The 16,684-nt window shown below is 51.2% G+C and overlaps 1 protein-coding gene across 2 annotated transcripts in view; it reads right to left on the bottom strand.

The window, feature by feature from the left end:
• The window catches only part of AGPAT3 (1-acylglycerol-3-phosphate O-acyltransferase 3), a 70,539-nt gene extending 57,578 nt beyond the window's left edge, over positions 1–12,961 (bottom strand). The window contains exon 1 of one of the 2 annotated variants that reach the window (XM_059686643.1): positions 12,808–12,961. The gene's annotated coding sequence lies outside the window, so the exon portion shown is untranslated. The remainder of the gene's footprint in view (positions 1–12,807) is intronic. The other variant, XM_059686647.1, reaches the window with a different exon arrangement.
• Between the last annotated feature and the right edge of the window lie 3,723 nt (positions 12,962–16,684).

The raw sequence follows: 16,684 nt of genomic DNA, 5'->3' as shown, positions 1-16,684 counted from the left end.
TTTTTAAGGCTGAATAATATTCCATTTAAGTATACACCACATTTTTCTTCTATCAATCGTGTCGTTTTAGCTTCCACATTTAGGCTTATGACCCATTTCGAGTTGATTTTTTTACAATGGGAGGAAGCAGGACAAAGGTTCATTGTTTCTGCATATGGGTGTCCAATAATCCTGGTATCACTTGTTGAAAACGCTACCACTTCCTCATTGAATTACGCTGGTACTTTTTTGTTGGAAACTGATTGACTCTAAATGTGCGGGTTTGTTTCTGGAATCGTTCCACCCCACTGATCTTCATGCATACCTTTCCCACAATTAGTGAAGCAAGAGAGTCTTAAAACCAGGTCATCTTTCGTTTGTCTCTTCAAAATTATTCTGGCTGTTCTAGGTCTCTGAATTTCCATTAACTTTTAAAATGAGCTTGTAAATTTCTAAAAAAAAAAAATAAACAAACAAAAACCTTGCCAGGATTATGATTTTGATTGCACTGCATCTCCATGTCAGTTTTGGTAGAGCTGACATATTAGTGACATTGGGTTTCCTAGTTCATTGACATAGTGTATCTCCCCATTTATATAGGTCTTCTTTAATTTCTCTGGGTACATTTTTTGGTTACATTTATCCCTACAAATTTCATATTTTCCCTGCTGTTGTAAATGGTGTTTTATTACAAATTTTAATTGTCCAGTGCTAGTATATTGTCCAGTGTTATACTGACCTGTATCTTGTAAACTCACTGAACTCACCTATTAGTTCTAGTAGCTTATTGTAGATTCCGTAGGGTTTGCCTCACCTGTGAATAAAGATTTCCCTTCTCTTTCCCATCATGTATGTCTTTTATTTCCTTTTCTTCTCTTACTTTTCTAGTTTAAGGTTGGTTAAAAGCGGTGAGAAGGTGGGGGACATGCCAAGGTCACAGGGCCCTCTCTCAGGAGGCCACTCGGAACCTCACAGCCCTGTCCTGTGGGAGCTTGACGCGAGCCACAAAGGGAAGTGCTCCTCCAACTGTACATTTTCTAGCGCCATATGAAAAAGTGAAAAGAAACAGGCAAACATGATTTAATAGTACATTTGATTTGACCCAATATATCCAACTTCCAGTCCGTGTAAAAGCAGCTTAGGGAGGTGTCTTACGCTCCCTCTCACGCTCTTGGGAATCGTGTGCATGTCGCACTGACAGCACCTCCGAACCCTGGGCAGCCGCCACTCCTCCGGCTCCGCACAGTGCGGACAGAACACGCCTCTGAGGTCCTTGTCCTCCCATCTCCCTTTTCCACTTACAAGTTAAGAATTTTAGTTTCATGAACTCTTTGACTTCAAGTGATTTTACAGTGGTTAATTCTTCTACTGGATGGTAGGCATGGGGATTCAATATTCTGTTTTCATATTTCTTAATTTAAAAAAAATAAGCTAACCCATTCCTGGAAATAGGATATAATCACAAGTTATAAAATAAAAATGACAAAATTATCAAATACCCCCAATTTTCTATTTCTTCTGTAAACTTTGAAAGGAGAAGAAGAAACTGAACCCTTTCTGGAAATAAGTACTAATGACCAAGCATAAACTTTTAAACTTTCTCTTTTTTTCTAGAAAAAAGTTCTTATTTATAAGAAGCCCCTCTCTTATTTATATTCTCTGTCTCTCTATCAGACCATCTCTCACCCCCAGCGCCCCTAGCCCCAGTCCCAACAACAGGAAGGACCACCTCTGTCATCAAACCACCACCTGGTACAAATCTTTCTTGTTCTGTACAGTTGAAGTGCTCCATGTCACACAATTCAAGTTACGCGCCATGTCAAATAAAGCGCATCTGAAATGCTCCGGGCCGCTGCTGCTGACTCCATGCTGCGCTCGGGGATGGGCCAGGAGCCTCTCCCCACTTAGGTGCTTATGTCATTATTTGGCAGATGTATGTGAGTGGGAGCAAAAAGACTAATGGGTAAAATCATTGTTAAGCAAACCTGTCCTACTGTAAATGTGATGGCAAATGTTACCCTCATTTTCAAAACCGCCCTTCCCCCACACAAATGGCAGTAAACACAATCGCTGGGACCAGGGGAGGTACCCCAGCTGAGCCCATCACCCCCCCCAACCTGAAGTCGCCCTACAAAGTCCCTCATGCAGCTTTCTTCCAGGGGTTCCCAACGCAGCCCTCACTCCCAGAGGAGCCGAAGGACACAAGACCAGAAGGGCAGGCGGCCTCACCTGCCCCTGCCAATCAGCCACCCCAGTGCCACAGTGACCACAACAGCTAGCAGCCCCTGCTGCTCTCAGACTGGTGGCTTTCAGGGAAGGAGAGGTGCTACCATCAGATCTGCTGAGCCATGAAATGATTCAGCAACAAGGAAAACCCAAAGCTGGCACAGAAACACGGTGCTGTATGGTGAGACAGGCAGACACCAGTTTGGGTGCGGGTGGGTGGCACAGCTAATGCCAATGCACCTGCCTCTACCACGCTCAGAACCTGCGAGACACTGGGCTGCAATGCCGCCAGGCCTCTTCCAGACGGAGTAACAGGGATGGACAGAGCCCACGGTCTCCTTCATCGGCACCCACGGGAGGCAGGAGAGCCAACACTGGCAGGAGAAGCACGCGGGAGGGACCCTTGCCAGGTGTCCAAGGGCTCGTGGCCAGTTCGGGGACGAGTCCGTGCAAAGCTCAGCCCTTGTTTCTGTTCTTGCTTTTCTCCCTGTGGCGCTTGCCAATCGCAGCCCCCTCTTCCTACGTGCGGGCGTCCTGGGGGCAGGCCGGCCAGGACTCACACACACCACCACGTGGGACGTCACTTCTCAACCAGGCCTGAGGTGTGTGGTGTGTGCACACCTCTTTACAAAGCGCTTTCACACGTGGCCTTTCCCATCCTCACAGGCTCCCGGGGAAGGGGAACAGAGGCCATGCAGAGCCGCTGTCACCCATGCTCTCGGCCTGGAGCCTACGGTGCACCCTACACCTCCACAGAGGACAGACCAGTCACCTGCCACCCACTCTCACCGGGTGACTGCAACAGAACTGCCTAGGGCGCTGTTGCAGTTCACAGTGAGATCCCAGCATGTTGGATGTCAAAATGAGAAAATAACGGAAAATGAAAAAAGTTAGACGCCTGGAAGGGTGCCGTTCTTTCCAATACGATGGGGTGAGTGGAAACAGCGTGAGCCTTTCAGAGGGTAAGGGTGGCATCATCCCATACACCGAAAGGATGTGGGTTCGATTCCTGGTCAGGTACATAGAGTAGGCAACTGATCAATGTTTCTCTCACATTGATGTTTCTCTCTCTCCCTTCTCTCTCAAAAATCAAAAAACATTTCCTCAGGCAAGGATAAAAAAATTAATCAGCCTAAAATCCCCACACATTAGAAAATAAAAATGTCTTTTAGATAACTCATGAGTCACAGAAGAATAACACCAGAAATTGTTAAATGCTGAGACCTGAACAATGAAAATGCTACATACCAAAATATACAGGCTACCATAAAGCAGTTACAGCCTTAAATGCTTACGATAGAAAAAAAGTCTGAAAGTTAAGAAATGAAGCTTAGAAAAAAATAAACGATAATAATAAAGAAAAAAGTAAAAAATAAAGGATAAAAATATTAAACAAAATAAAAGCTTTCAATTCAATAACCTGGCAAAAGAACACCAGAATAAACTGAAGGAGCGTGGACAGCACTAATGACAATGAAAGCAGAAATTAATGACACAGAAAACAGAGACCATGGAGATGGTCCACAAAACTAAAAGCTGGCTCTGCAGTCAGTAATAAAATAGAGAAACCTCTGCTGAGATGACTCGAGAAAAAAAGAAAGGCAAGAGCAATTTTAGGAATGCAAAGGGAACTTAATATCAGACATAGTAGAGATTTTAAAATTAAGAAAATATAATGGCCTCTGTACCAAGGAAAAGGCCAGTTTCATGAAATGGATAGTACGGTAGGCAGCCCTGAGATGACCTCCCGGGTTCACACCCTCATGCAATCCCCTCCCCTTGAGGGTGGGTTAGACCTGGTGATGGGCTTCTAACAAGAAGAGTACAGCATCCCAGGCCAGTGTGGCTCAGTGGTTGAGCACTGACCTATGAACCAGGAGGTCACAGTTCAATTCCCAGTTAGGGCACATGTCCGGGGTTAAAGACACAATCCCTAGTGTGGGGTGTGTAGGAGGCAACCAATCAATGATTCTCTCATCACTGATGTTTCTATCTCTCTCCTTCTCCCTTCCTCTCTGAAAATAAAAACATTTTTTAAAAAAAGAGTACAGCACAAGTAATGGAAGGTCACCTCCGAGATGAGCTTTTGAAAGGCCGCAACTTTCTCTCACCTCACCTCCCTCCCCTCCCTCCCCTCCCTCCCTCCCTCACCTCCCTCCCCTCCCACCCCTCCCTCCCTCCCTCACCTCCCTCCCCTCCCACCCCTCCCTCACCTCCCTCCCTCTTCCTTCCTCTCTATCTTTTCATGTTTGCTTGCTCTTATGAGCAAATTGCCATGTTGGGGAGGCCCTCAGGATCCTGAGGACAAAACCCATGAGTGACCTTGAAAAGGGACCCTTCCCCATAGAGCCTTCAGGTAAGACCACAGCCTGGGTGACACCTTGATGGCAGCCCATGAAAGCTAAGCTGTACCCAGATTCTTGGACCGCAGAAACTGTGAGATGATAGTGTTGTTTTTAAAGCCAATAAACATTGGTGTCATTTGTCACAAGCACAGGTAACTAATGCAGATCCCTTCCTAGAAAAATAACTTCCCAAATCATATTCAAACAGGATTGGAAAACCTGAACAGATCTGCAGCTGCTAAACACACCCGAGTAACCAACTCCTGGATCAAGACAGAAAGCATTCCCAGTGCCCCTAGGAGGCCCTGCATGTTCCCTTCCTGTCCCCAGTGGCCCCTCAGTGGCCACACCCTGACTCCAGGCAGCACGGCCTGGTCTTGCCTGCTTTTGTGCTTCCTACCCTCTGTGCCTCACGCCCTTTGCTCCCACCTCTGTAAGAGCCACACACATCTGCCTGTGGTTGCAGCTACTTCATCTCTTTCCCATCGTGTGCATTTTATTTGAAGCAATATTCCGTTGTACATACACACCACATTTTTCTTCTCCAGGGTCTGCCCACTAAGTGGCTGTGGCCATCCTGTCCTGCCCGGGGTCCTGACACGCACACTGGGTCATGTGCCATGGCCTCGCCTGCAGATCTGGCCACGAGGTCTCTGAAGCGCTGCGCCATTTACAGCGCTGGGCCGAGGCCACCGTATATTTTAGCCACCCTGGTGGGCAGGCCGGCACCTCCCTGTGGCCGTATTTTTGCATGTTCCTGATGACCAATGGAGGTAAGTCTTTAATCTCTTTAGTGGCCTCTAATCCCGGGAGGCGCAATGGGACGATTCAGAACCAAACAGCCTGTGTCTGTACCAGCACGACAAGGGGAAACAATAGCATCCTTGACTTGAACACCCTGTCACGCTGCCATCCAACACCGCCCTGAGGCCCAGGCAGGAAAATGGGAAGGAAAGACAGTAAAGGCACAAGGATGAGACAAAGCCACCACCATTCCCAGATAATAGGGATGCCTGCGCAGGAAACCCCCAAGTCCACAAATCTAGAAATAGAGACCGGCAAGGTGACTGGCTATAAAATCGATACCCAAAATCAACTGCCTTTCCGTACAACATCCACAAGAAGTTAGAAACCAATTTAATTAAAAATAATTTTTTAAAACACCACTTACAAAAGCAACAAAAATTATAAGTGTCTGGGAATAAATTTAACTGCAGAGTCTAAGACAGTATGTGGAATATTACAGAACCTTATTGCAAGTCATTTAAAAAGATCTTCATTAATGGAGACACATACCATGTTTACATCAGGAAGACTTAATATTATAAAGATGAAAAATCCCCCCAAATGAATCAATAGAATTAATACAATTTCAATCAAAATCCTGACAAAGTTTCCATGAAACTTGACAAGCTGATTTTTAAAAAAATGTATTTTTATTGATTTCAGAGAGGAAAGGAGAGGGAAAGAGAGATAGAAACACCAATGATGAGAATCATTGATCAGCTGCCTCCTGCATGCCCCTCACTGGGGATGGAGCCCACAATCCAGGCATTTGCCCTTACTGGGAACCGAACCATGACCTCCTGGTTCATAAGTCAACACTCAACCACTGAGCCACGCAGGCCAGGCAACAAGCTGATTTGAACATTATACAGGAAAGCAAAGAACAAGAACAGCCAGGGGCCTCACAGACCCACAGGGAGGACGTCCGGACAGCAGGGCAGGTAGAGAGCCGAGCGACACGACGAAGCCCATGCAGACACACCGACCAGTGGGACAGACAACCAGACGGAGGGGACCTGGACACGGCAGGCCATCAGGGGAAAGGGACTCACTGAGGACCGGGGTGGGGCCACTGGCTCCCCACGTGGGGAGAGGAGAGAACCGCGCCCTACTTCCACCACCCAACTCCGGGGCATAAGGACTTCAGTGTGGAGAGCAAACTTTAAAACTTCTACAAGAAGATGCAGGAGACCCCAGGGTGGGAAGGACTTCTTATCAACCCTCAAAAGGCATTACCCATGAAAGGAAAGATGGGTAAAGTCCACATTAAATTAGGAATTTCTATTCATCAAAATAAAGTAAAAAGACAAGACTCAACTGGTATTGGGGTCCAGCCCCAGCAGGTCCAGGGGTTCCCAAAGGTGTGGACAGAGTCGGGAAGAAGGAAGGACACGGAGACAGCGTTCAGTTGATCAGCATAGCCAGGTTCTCCCTTTATTGTCCTGTTACATCTGTATTTATACCATTTGATCCTATAAGCATGCCTCTATAATCACATCATGATATGTTTTGGGTAACCTTCTACAGTTCCTTGTTTTATTTCCATAGTTTCTTATCTGACCTTTGCCAAAAATCCTGTCTCTATCTAGTTCTGTTGATTTTAATCTTGTCTAGGTTAATCTCTGTGTTCCATTATAAGGGCTATTCCAAGGTCACTGCTCTACTGCTAAGCTACAAGGAAGTGACTGAAGGAGATTCTCCTACCCAGTAAAGGTTATGTCCTCCCAGCCCCGCTGCTTGCCTTCCCTGGGGCTGCCCTGTGTCGGTGGGTCTCCAGGGGTATAGGCTTTGGTGCTTTCCCTGGTGGACAGACCCCTGGGGATGCGGGCCCAACAAGTCCCAAATTTATTGCCAACAGTCTTAGTCCAAGTTCTTCATAAGTAGTACACGGTATTTCTGTAACACTAGGGGGGCTTACTGATTTATTCTCTTCCTTAGTCCTGTTAATCCCTAACTCCAGGGGAAAAAATCCTCACCTGGGGAAACAACCTTTCTCGGGGAGGCGGTCCTGTTTAAAACACACAGCGCTAAGAGGGGGGCAAATATATGCCAAATACGCCAAGTCCCTTAAAACATAAGTTGTGCAGATGTTTCTTCCCTACAGCAACTGCGTCAAGCAGCAAGGGTGGACCGGCTTCCGGCAAACTGGGAAAAGGCATGTGATACACCCACTACGACACAGGGTTGGTATCGCGAATATGAGGAAACATGTCATATAGAACTTATGGTTTTCATCTGCAGATAAAGGCTTAGGTTTCTGTTATTCATTTCCTGCTTCTCTTGCATGCATTTGGGAAGTGCTCATTGTGTCTTCATTTAATTAGCTCAGTTACTTTATTTCAAAAATTAAACATATATTTGAGCCCAGAGGTTGCAAAAATAGGCTCTACTGACTGAATTTAAGCAGGAACATTTTCTATTTGCCTCCATGGTCTGTTAAAAATAACTGCATATAAAAATCCAGCTTCCGGGCTTGTCCCGGCAGACCAAAGATCAGTGACTCTGGTCCTGCTCCCACCTGGTCCTGCTGGCTGGGCGTCAGTGCTGGGTCAGGTGAGGGGGCCCCAGAAGAGGCGCTCGGGCATCACTCACGTTCACACGGCCATCATCATCGCTCCATCGCTGGCTTACCTTCCTCCCTGTCCCCTGTTGGAATCTGTGTCTACAACTTTCACATGTAGCTTTGTTCACCAAAATAAAGAAGTGTTTATACCCAATAACTCTAAAGTGTGAAGGAAAGTAGTGAGAGGCACAAAGTAGGTGAGGCTCCAGGAAGACAGGTGCTCGCCCTGAGCTGGAGCCGACCTGCAGGCCACCCGGCACGTTTGCAAGCGAATATCTAGAACTTCAGTTACAGCAGCAGGTGCCTCGGTTGAGAAAACCGAGAATACACGCTGACATGTGTGCTGATCTCTGTCATCCATCTGGAAGCACCTGCCGGGACCCTCAACCTCACAGGCGTTGCAGCGAAGGGGCCTGAGTGACAGCCTAAGGCAGTGATGGCGAACCTCTGACACGCGAACTCATTTTTTTGGTTGATTTTTCTTTGTTAAATGGATTTAAATATATAAAATAAATATCAAAAATATAAGTCTTTGTTTGACTATGGTTGCAAATATCAAAAAATGTCTATCTGTGACACGGCACCAGAGTTAAGTTAGGGTTTTTCAAAATGCTGACACGCTGAGCTCAAAAGGTTCGCCATCACTGGCCTAAGGAGACCTGCCAAAACCAAGGGCTTTTCTGAAACCTCCTGGCACTGCTCACCTTGACACTCACCTCCCGAATAACCCAAATGGAGGCCGTCTTCCCTTAACAATTTGACTGCTGTCTTATTTGGCAAAAATTGCTGATACTGAACTGTATTTTGCAAGGTCTATCAATTGAGTGACTTCTCTCTGAACTAAGAATTACGTGTATCTTCCTAATAAAAGTTACATCCCTGCACTCAGTCAATCAATCACTCCAATTAGACCAGGACAGTCATCTAGGTTAGAAATCAATCTATGGGGAGTTTCACGCAACCATCAGCACGTTCTTATGCAACAGGTCAATGGGCAGCTCTACAGTTCAGCCCTACCTAGCGTCCAGTGAAACGCTGAGCACAGTGAAGCTGCATAAACTGAATTTCTGTTCTTTCCGACGCAGCATCATATCTGCCTTGTGTCTGTTTCTATCATCCCAGAGAGGGATTTCTGACTCCCGTCAGGTGAGAAGTTTGTGAATGAGTACTTCTGGGAAGCCATTCACTCAGTCCTTGTTTCTAAAATGTAGGTTTTCATTTACTGAGTTCTCTGAGCATCACGGCGATGTGGATTTAATCAGACCTTTGTCTGAAATCTAGCGACCTGAGCGACCCTGGCCAAGCCTGCCCACCTCAGTTTCTCCATCTGTGTAATGGGGCAACACTACTGTCCTTACAGGGTTGTTTTGAGAATCCAACAAGAGAAGCACATAAAATGCCGGACAGGTGCAAGAATTGTAGCTGTTGCTATGAAAACAATACGCAGAGCCTAAATTACACAGGAGGGGACACATTTAATGTCGGCATATGCTCACAAAGTTTTCAGGTCAGCAAACAACGTGATGAAGAGAGAAGCCGCCACTCCTGGCGCTCCAGAACCCAGCCCCTTCCTGTTGTGCAACCTTTAGGGAGCAGGTCCCTGTGAGCCACGGCTCTGGGCGAGGTCTTTCCTGGCAGCGGCTTTTACTACCGCTCCCGGCAGAATCCATCACTCTGCTCTTTATGACTGAGTTCACTCCCCACCGCTTTCCGAGGGGATCCCGAGGCTCCACGTGAACGGCACGGGGCCTCCCAATCACCCTGGGACGGGCCTCTCGCCGCTCCCACGGGAGCACCCAGCTTCAGCTTTTAGTCCTATGCCATGCAAAGCACGTGGCCAGGAGAATTTTGCCTGCCACATGTTCAAGAACACGTGCTCCTTTCGGTGTGGTGACACTAACATCTAACGTGTGTCTGCAACCCTTCTGGCTCCTGGGGAGAAGACAGGGCCCAGTGTGAGCACAGCCTCAGTCCCCCTCCACTCCGCTCCCACCTCCAGAGACCACACAGACGGCCCCACCGTGACGTGTCCCAGTCTCTCTCACACCCTGCTTGGTAAAGATAGTCAAACAGTACTAAGTAAGTAACTAGACACAAAAGACTGTCAGAGGATGAGCCACCGATGTGCTTGCCCAAGACGCAGCATTTTAAACTTAGTAACTTAGGATTCGTTTTAAAATGATCAGTGAGTGGTTTCAGGAATGAAAGATGAAGTCACAGCCCTTTCCCTTTAACACTTGAAACGACTCATTTAAAACTTCAAGCATTGTTTGACCAAAGAATGGTTTACCAAAGTAAAACCCATACAATTCCTGAGAGACTGTTTTTACAAAATTCAGTCAACCTGAGGTAATTTTCTCAATGAGAAGACTAAGTGATAAAGATCTCCGTTGTACAAACCGTTCAAAAGGAAACAGATAAATGTAACCCACCCGCCCAAGGCTTTGCTCTCTCAACATCAATCAGCCACAACCTGTAACCGTAAAATGTTATAGAGTTTTTGACAAGGCGAGAGGGGGGAGGCAAGGATGGGAGTGGGAGCCATCGCTCCTGCCACAGGTGCATCCTGATGGTGACAAGGGGGCGAGCGGCTAACGGTGAGGGGCCGGCCCCCTCTCAAGCCAGACTGAGTCAATGGCACGTGTGTGTTTCAGGGTCAAATGTGACTGGACAAATTAACCAGACCCTCCCAAGCCAAACCCCAGTCAATTTGGCTCTCCTCACACACAACATCTGTTTTTCATTTTCCCTGTGTGTGCAAGGGTTTCAACATTCCCTCCCACCCTGATTTAACCAGAGATAAAAGTTTACAGACTTCCAGTGGACGGATGGGTCTGAAAAGATGAGAGTCCGGGGAGCTTAATTTAAATTCTGGCCGTGCTGATCTGTGATCTGACCTTCAGCAGGTAACTGAACCCCACTGTTTTTCCACGACCACTGTTTACAAGGTCCAAGTCTGATCGGGGATAACACATGTCAAGGGTAACCCGGCGTATCCGGACCCACTGCTAGCCAACGGGGGGAGTGGAGTGAAAACCGTCACTTGGATGGATGCTCTTTTTCTAACTTCCAACATAAAGCAACTCCCAGTTTGCCTCCGCAGCCCTGACACACCAACGTGTGTACAGACACAGGGCACGTCTCTGCCAGCCAGTGGGCCAGCCCAGGGACAGGGGCCTCCCCCGCGGGGTGCAGCTTCCAGATTCAGGACTCCACAGTTCAAGGGCCCGGCTGCGTCTTCCTTCACACTGACATTAGGCCTGCTCTCACCAACTCTTCAGGCTGCTGCTCAGACACAGACTTTCTGGCAGAGATGCCCAAGTGGGGCCCCCTGCCCTGCAGGTGGGGTGAACAGAGGCTCCCCACGCGCAGAAAGTTTGGCCCAAAACGTTAAGGCGCCTTAGTGTCCAAGGCCAAGGAGAGGCCCCGTGCCTGCTGAATGTCAATCACATGTAGCTTCTTGAGGAAACACTGAATCAACACGATCTGAGAGTCACCAAGAAATGGATACAGCAGTGAACTGTAACAGCCTAACTATGAAACTTTAAGGCGGGTGGGGGGGGGGGGGCACAACAGGGGGCGGGGACAGAAAGGAAGTGATCACATTAGAGACCCTGGACCTCTCAGGAAGCTCTGAAAGGGGGAAAAGCCTGGTTAGCGATCCCTAAGTGAGGACCATCAGCCCGGGGCTGTGACTTCACTCGCAGGGAACCTCGGGCTGGGTGCGGCAGCGCGGCCCATCAGCACCAGCGCAGCCCATCAGCACCAGCCCGGCCCATCAGCGCCAGCGCGGCCCATCAGCACCAGCCCGGCCCATCAGCGCCAGCCCGGCCCATCTGCGCCAGCCCGGCCCATCAGCGCCAGCGCGGCCCATCAGCACCAGCCCGGCCCATCAGCGCCAGCGGCCCATCAGCACCAGCGCGGCCCATCAGCGCCAGCGCGGCCCATCAGCACCAGCGGCCCATCAGCACCAGCCCGGCCCATCAGCACCAGCCCGGCCCATCAGCACCTGCCCGGCCCATCAGCACCAGCGCGGCAGGCGCCGGTCTGGGGTGGTTCTCACGTTTTGCACAGGCGGCCACGCTCCCTCCAGGCCCGCAGCCCTCATGCTCCTTCTGGGAGATCCTATTTCCCAAGAAAAGGAGCCCAACCGCTCAAGTATTCTCTTAGGCAAGGCTGACAGTGTGCTTCAAAAGGAAAGGGCTGGGCAGCCATTTATAAAAGCGTTTCTCCTGTTTCACTGAACTTCTCTCAAAGTTGAAGGGGGAACCAGCGCAATTCTTCACGGCCAGGAGCCCCGCTGCCCTGGGGGCCATCGCCCAAAGGCTCGGTGTCCGCGGGCCCCAGGGGAGGTGGCTCCCCCGGGCTCCGGGCTGGGACCCATCACCTGACCGGGACATGGAAATTCACCGTCCGCCTCGGTCCAGACGCCAAAGTCAGGGCTGGGGACGGGGCGCCCCGCCCTGCGTCCACCTGCAGCCCCCGCTCCTCCGCGGCGCAGAGTGAGGCCGCGGCCGCGTGCACCGGAGGGGAGGGGAGGGGAGGGGAGGGGAGGGGAGGGGGGCGGAGGGGGGTGCCCGGCCGGTCACAGCGCCCCACACGCCGGGGAGGGGGCACAGGGGATCCCACAAAGTCCGGGGTGGGGATGGGGTGGGGTGGCGCCCCTCCGAGCAGCCGGGCCCTCCCGGGGCCCCTCCCGGGACCGGAGCCCCGGCTGCAGGGCGGCGGGCAGAGGACGGGGCCGGCCTCGGTGGACCAGGCCCGGGCGGGTGGGGCCGGCCGCGGACGCCCCTTCCCCAGGCCGCAGCCGGAGCCGCCACTGCGGCGGGGCCGGGCCGGGCCGGGCCGGGCGGGGCGGCGGGAGGGGGCCCGGGCGGCGCTGGGGGACGGGGGTGGGGGGGCGCTCACCTGCTCGTCCGCGCGGGGCCCCGGCGTCGCCTCCGCCTCCGGGCCGCTCCGGCTGCGCTCGGCCCCGGGCGCCCGGCCCTGCGTCGGGCCTCAGCGAGTGCGGCGCCCGCCGCCCCCGGCCCCCATCCCCCCGCGCCCGCCGCCGCCGCCCCGCCACTTCCTGTGCGCGCCGCTCCCACAGTTCCGCCGGCGCGGGGCGGGGGACACGCGGAGGGGGGGGCACGCCGTGGGGGGACGCGGGGAGAACACGTGTGGGGCGGGGGGACGCGGGACACGCAGGGTAACAGGGAGACGGGGACACGCGGGGGACACGCTGTGGGGGACACGGGACGTGGGGAAGGGGGCGTGGAGTGTTGGGGAGCACTTGGGGGGTAAGGGAGACATGGGGTGACACGGGGCACAGATGGGGGGGCGGCAGGGGCGGGACTGGGCCAGGCCTTTAGAACACACGGGCAGGAGGGGTTGGGGGGGGGGGAAGAGGGCACATGGAGGGGCCGGATTAGGGGTGAAGGGGGCAGGTCCCCCATGGAGGGGCCGGATTAGGGGTGAAGGGGGCCAGCTGGCAGAGGGCCCCGTGGGGAACTGGGTTAGGGCCAGGGCACAGCGTGGTGGGAGGGGTCCGAGCAGACGGTCCCGGAGACAGTGCCACGGCCCCTGGGTCCCCGCCTGGACTCCCCCACCTCGCCGGGGAACCCGTGAGGGCCCTGGGGGTGTTTCCAGGCGTGATCCCCGCCTGAATCCGGGCTGTGGTCTGAGGTTCACCGCGGGAGTGGGGTCACCGTGGGGAGCCTCCTGGGAGCCTTGACTCCACTGGCGGATCGTGTTTCAGGCCCACGTGCCGGGCTCTCAGGCTGATCCTCGGCTCTGGCTTGCAACGTTGTATTGGTGTCTGACCCTAGAGGAAGTTTCCCCCTGGGGTGGGGCAGCAACCCCCCTGGGCTGGCCTCACGAGCCCCGCCCCTCGCCGGTGGTCACTGACCCCTGTCTGCTCTGGCCTGCTGGACCCGCAGCCAAGGCCCCTGCATCTCCTGCATCTCCTGCATCTCCAGCATCTCCTGCATCTCCAGCATCTCCAGCATCTCCTGCATCTCCTGCATCTCCAGCTCTCCTGCATCTCCTGCATCTCCTGCATCTCCAGCTCTCCTGCATCTCCAGCATCTCCTGCATCTCCAGCATCTCCAGCATCTCCTGCATCTCCAGCATCTCCAGCTCTCCTGCCCTATGGCTGAGCCTACAGAGGGCGTGGCAGGCAGGACTGTACTGAGGCCGCCTTGTTAATTGATGGCCATGACAGAGGATCACCTCCACTCTGCTGTCTCCGCTGGATACCTGGGTGTGACCTGAAGCCCGTGCAGGTCCTCAGGTCCGCCTGTCCCCCCGGAGCTTGAACCAGTTTCACTGAAAGCTATTTAGACCGATGCTCTAGCCACTGAGCCAAACCAGCTACTGAAAGCTATTTAAAATACCAGGTGCTGCCCTGGCCGATTTTGTTCAGTGGATAGAGCATCAGCCTGCGGACTGAAGGGTCCCGGGTTCTATTCCAGTCAAGGGCACATACCTCGGTTGCAGGCTCCTCTCCAGCCCAGGCCCTGGTCAGGGCACGTGCAGGAGGCAACCAATTGATGTGTTTCTCTCACATCCATGTCTCTCTCTGTCTTTCCTTCTCTCTGTCACTCTTACTGAAAATCAATGGAAAAATATCCTCCAGTGAGGAGCAAAAAAAATAATAAAAAAATAAAATAAAATACCAGGTGCTGTTAGTGCTGGCTGTGCCTGTTTTTAAACCTCCTCAAATTATTTCAGAAAACACCTAGATTGGAATAAACATACCTGCACCTGCTCTATTTACGATTCCCTTATTCTTGGGGCGGGGGAGGGGGGGGAGGGGAGTTACAGTTTGCAATGTTGTAGAAATTAAATGTAAAATCTTTGATGCTGCACAGCCACTTCCAGGCATTCATCCCACAAATAAACCCCACCAGCACCAACGTTCTGACTTACACATAGAATCACAGAAAACCTGACCATAACCAACAGAGACCTGGTTAAATGCACTCCAGAATATCCATTTAATACTATTTTAAATTTAAAACACTATTTTAAATTTAAAACAGTTTCTGTTCAGTGGTTAGAACATTTACCTGCAGACCTAAGAGTTTCAGGTTCCATTCCCAGTCAAAGGCATGTACCTGGGTTGCAGGTTCAATCCACAGGCCCAGTGAGGGCAGGTGTGGGAGGCAACCAATTGATGTGTCTATCACATTGATGTTTCTCTCTCTCTCTCTCTCTCTCTCTCTCTCTCTCTCTCTCCCCCCCCCCCCCCAAAAAAAAATCAATGGAAAAAATATCTTCCCATGAGGATTAACAACAACAAAATTACTTTGAGCTTTTATATCAGCAAAAAAAATACTTCAGTGTTCTCAACAGCTTAAAGTGTCATCAGTATGAGCTAATCTACATTCAGTGAGAATCTATGGTCACTCATACCTGAGCGGAGCAGGAAAAGCTCCTATGAACAGAGTAAACAGTTAAATGGGACTTGGAAGTCTGCCAACCAGGCCTTGGCTGCTGGCTGGGCCCTGTGGTGTGCAGCTGATGGGAAGTGTGGTCATTGTTCAGGCTTGTTGAGAGCCTCTTCTATGAGAGCATTTCACCTACTTAGGAAAACAAGGCTTCCATTTTACATTTGTGGAAACTGAGGCACAGCAACGTTGCGCATCTTTCCCACCAGAATCCAGGCAACCGCAGAGCCCCCGGACTCGGCCACAGGGCTGGGGCCTCTCCTGACCCCATTAGCGGTTGATGCTTCCTTGTTAGGAGAGAACCTCGGACCCCAGTGCCTACGTTAAAATAGGGGGAGGATAATTCTCGCCTAGAGTGTCATGTGGCACAGATTTATAGAGAGAGGGCATCTCTGCCATGAATGAGAAGGAAAACGACATTTAAGTGCCCACCATGAGTGTGACTGGGCATTGGGGGCAGAGGGGGGACCCCTGGTTCATGACTTCTAATTCTTAGAACAAACTTGCTGGGATCCTATTTTACTAATAAGTAAATCAGAGCCCCAGAGGTGATCCCAAGGTCAAATGGCAGGCAGGTGCCCATCTCTGAGCACACGGTGGGTTTTCTAGACCTGAGACTCTCATTGGAGAACTTGCCCATCACGGCACATTTAGGTGCATGGCCAGTGGCATGGGCTATGGGCGGGTCCTGGGAGAGGACCACTGGCTGCTGGACACAGACATCAGTCCAGTGCCACTGCCCAGGGAACTTAGAGCCAACTGGCCTGTGACCTTGGACAAGGTCCTTACCCCTTTGGGTCTTGGTTTCCTTTTCTGTGAAACAAGGAAGTTCCCACCGGGGACTTCCCTGATCTCCAAGAATAGGCCAAGAAAGTCACAGCTCTGGGGCGACTTCAGGCATTTTTAACAATCTAAGGCGAACCTTACATTTATCCAAGATGTAAACATATCCCATAGCTAAAGAAAATAACTGTGCTGGGGATTTATAAGTCCAGCACGTTGCCACTAATCTCAAGTAGATAGATGTTATGTGCTTTTGACTAACACATAATAGGAAAACAGTGATAAATGCAATTTTCAGGAGACAAATTATTTTAAACGTGGGCTTCTACAAGGGCAAAAAGAAGAAGAGGGGTTTTTGCGGCAGAGACTGGAGGCCCCAGGACACACTGAGAGCCCGCCCTCAAGGTGGTTGTTGAGAAATCTCTTTCAGCGACATCAGCTGAAACTGCAAAAATGCCACGCAGAAGGGGCACTAGAGAGAAGCCTGGCCTGGTCAGCCTGGAGGTCAGAGTCCCAAGGACAGGAGAAGCCAGTGCCCCTCTGAGCACAGACGGTGGGCAGGAATCCAGGGC

The sequence above is a fragment of the Myotis daubentonii genome, chromosome 3, assembly GCF_963259705.1.
Source record: "Myotis daubentonii chromosome 3, mMyoDau2.1, whole genome shotgun sequence".
In the NCBI taxonomy this organism is placed as follows: domain Eukaryota; kingdom Metazoa; phylum Chordata; class Mammalia; order Chiroptera; family Vespertilionidae; genus Myotis; species Myotis daubentonii.
The sequence above is the reverse complement of the archived record's forward strand: the minus strand, read 5'-3'. Positions and strand labels throughout refer to the sequence as shown.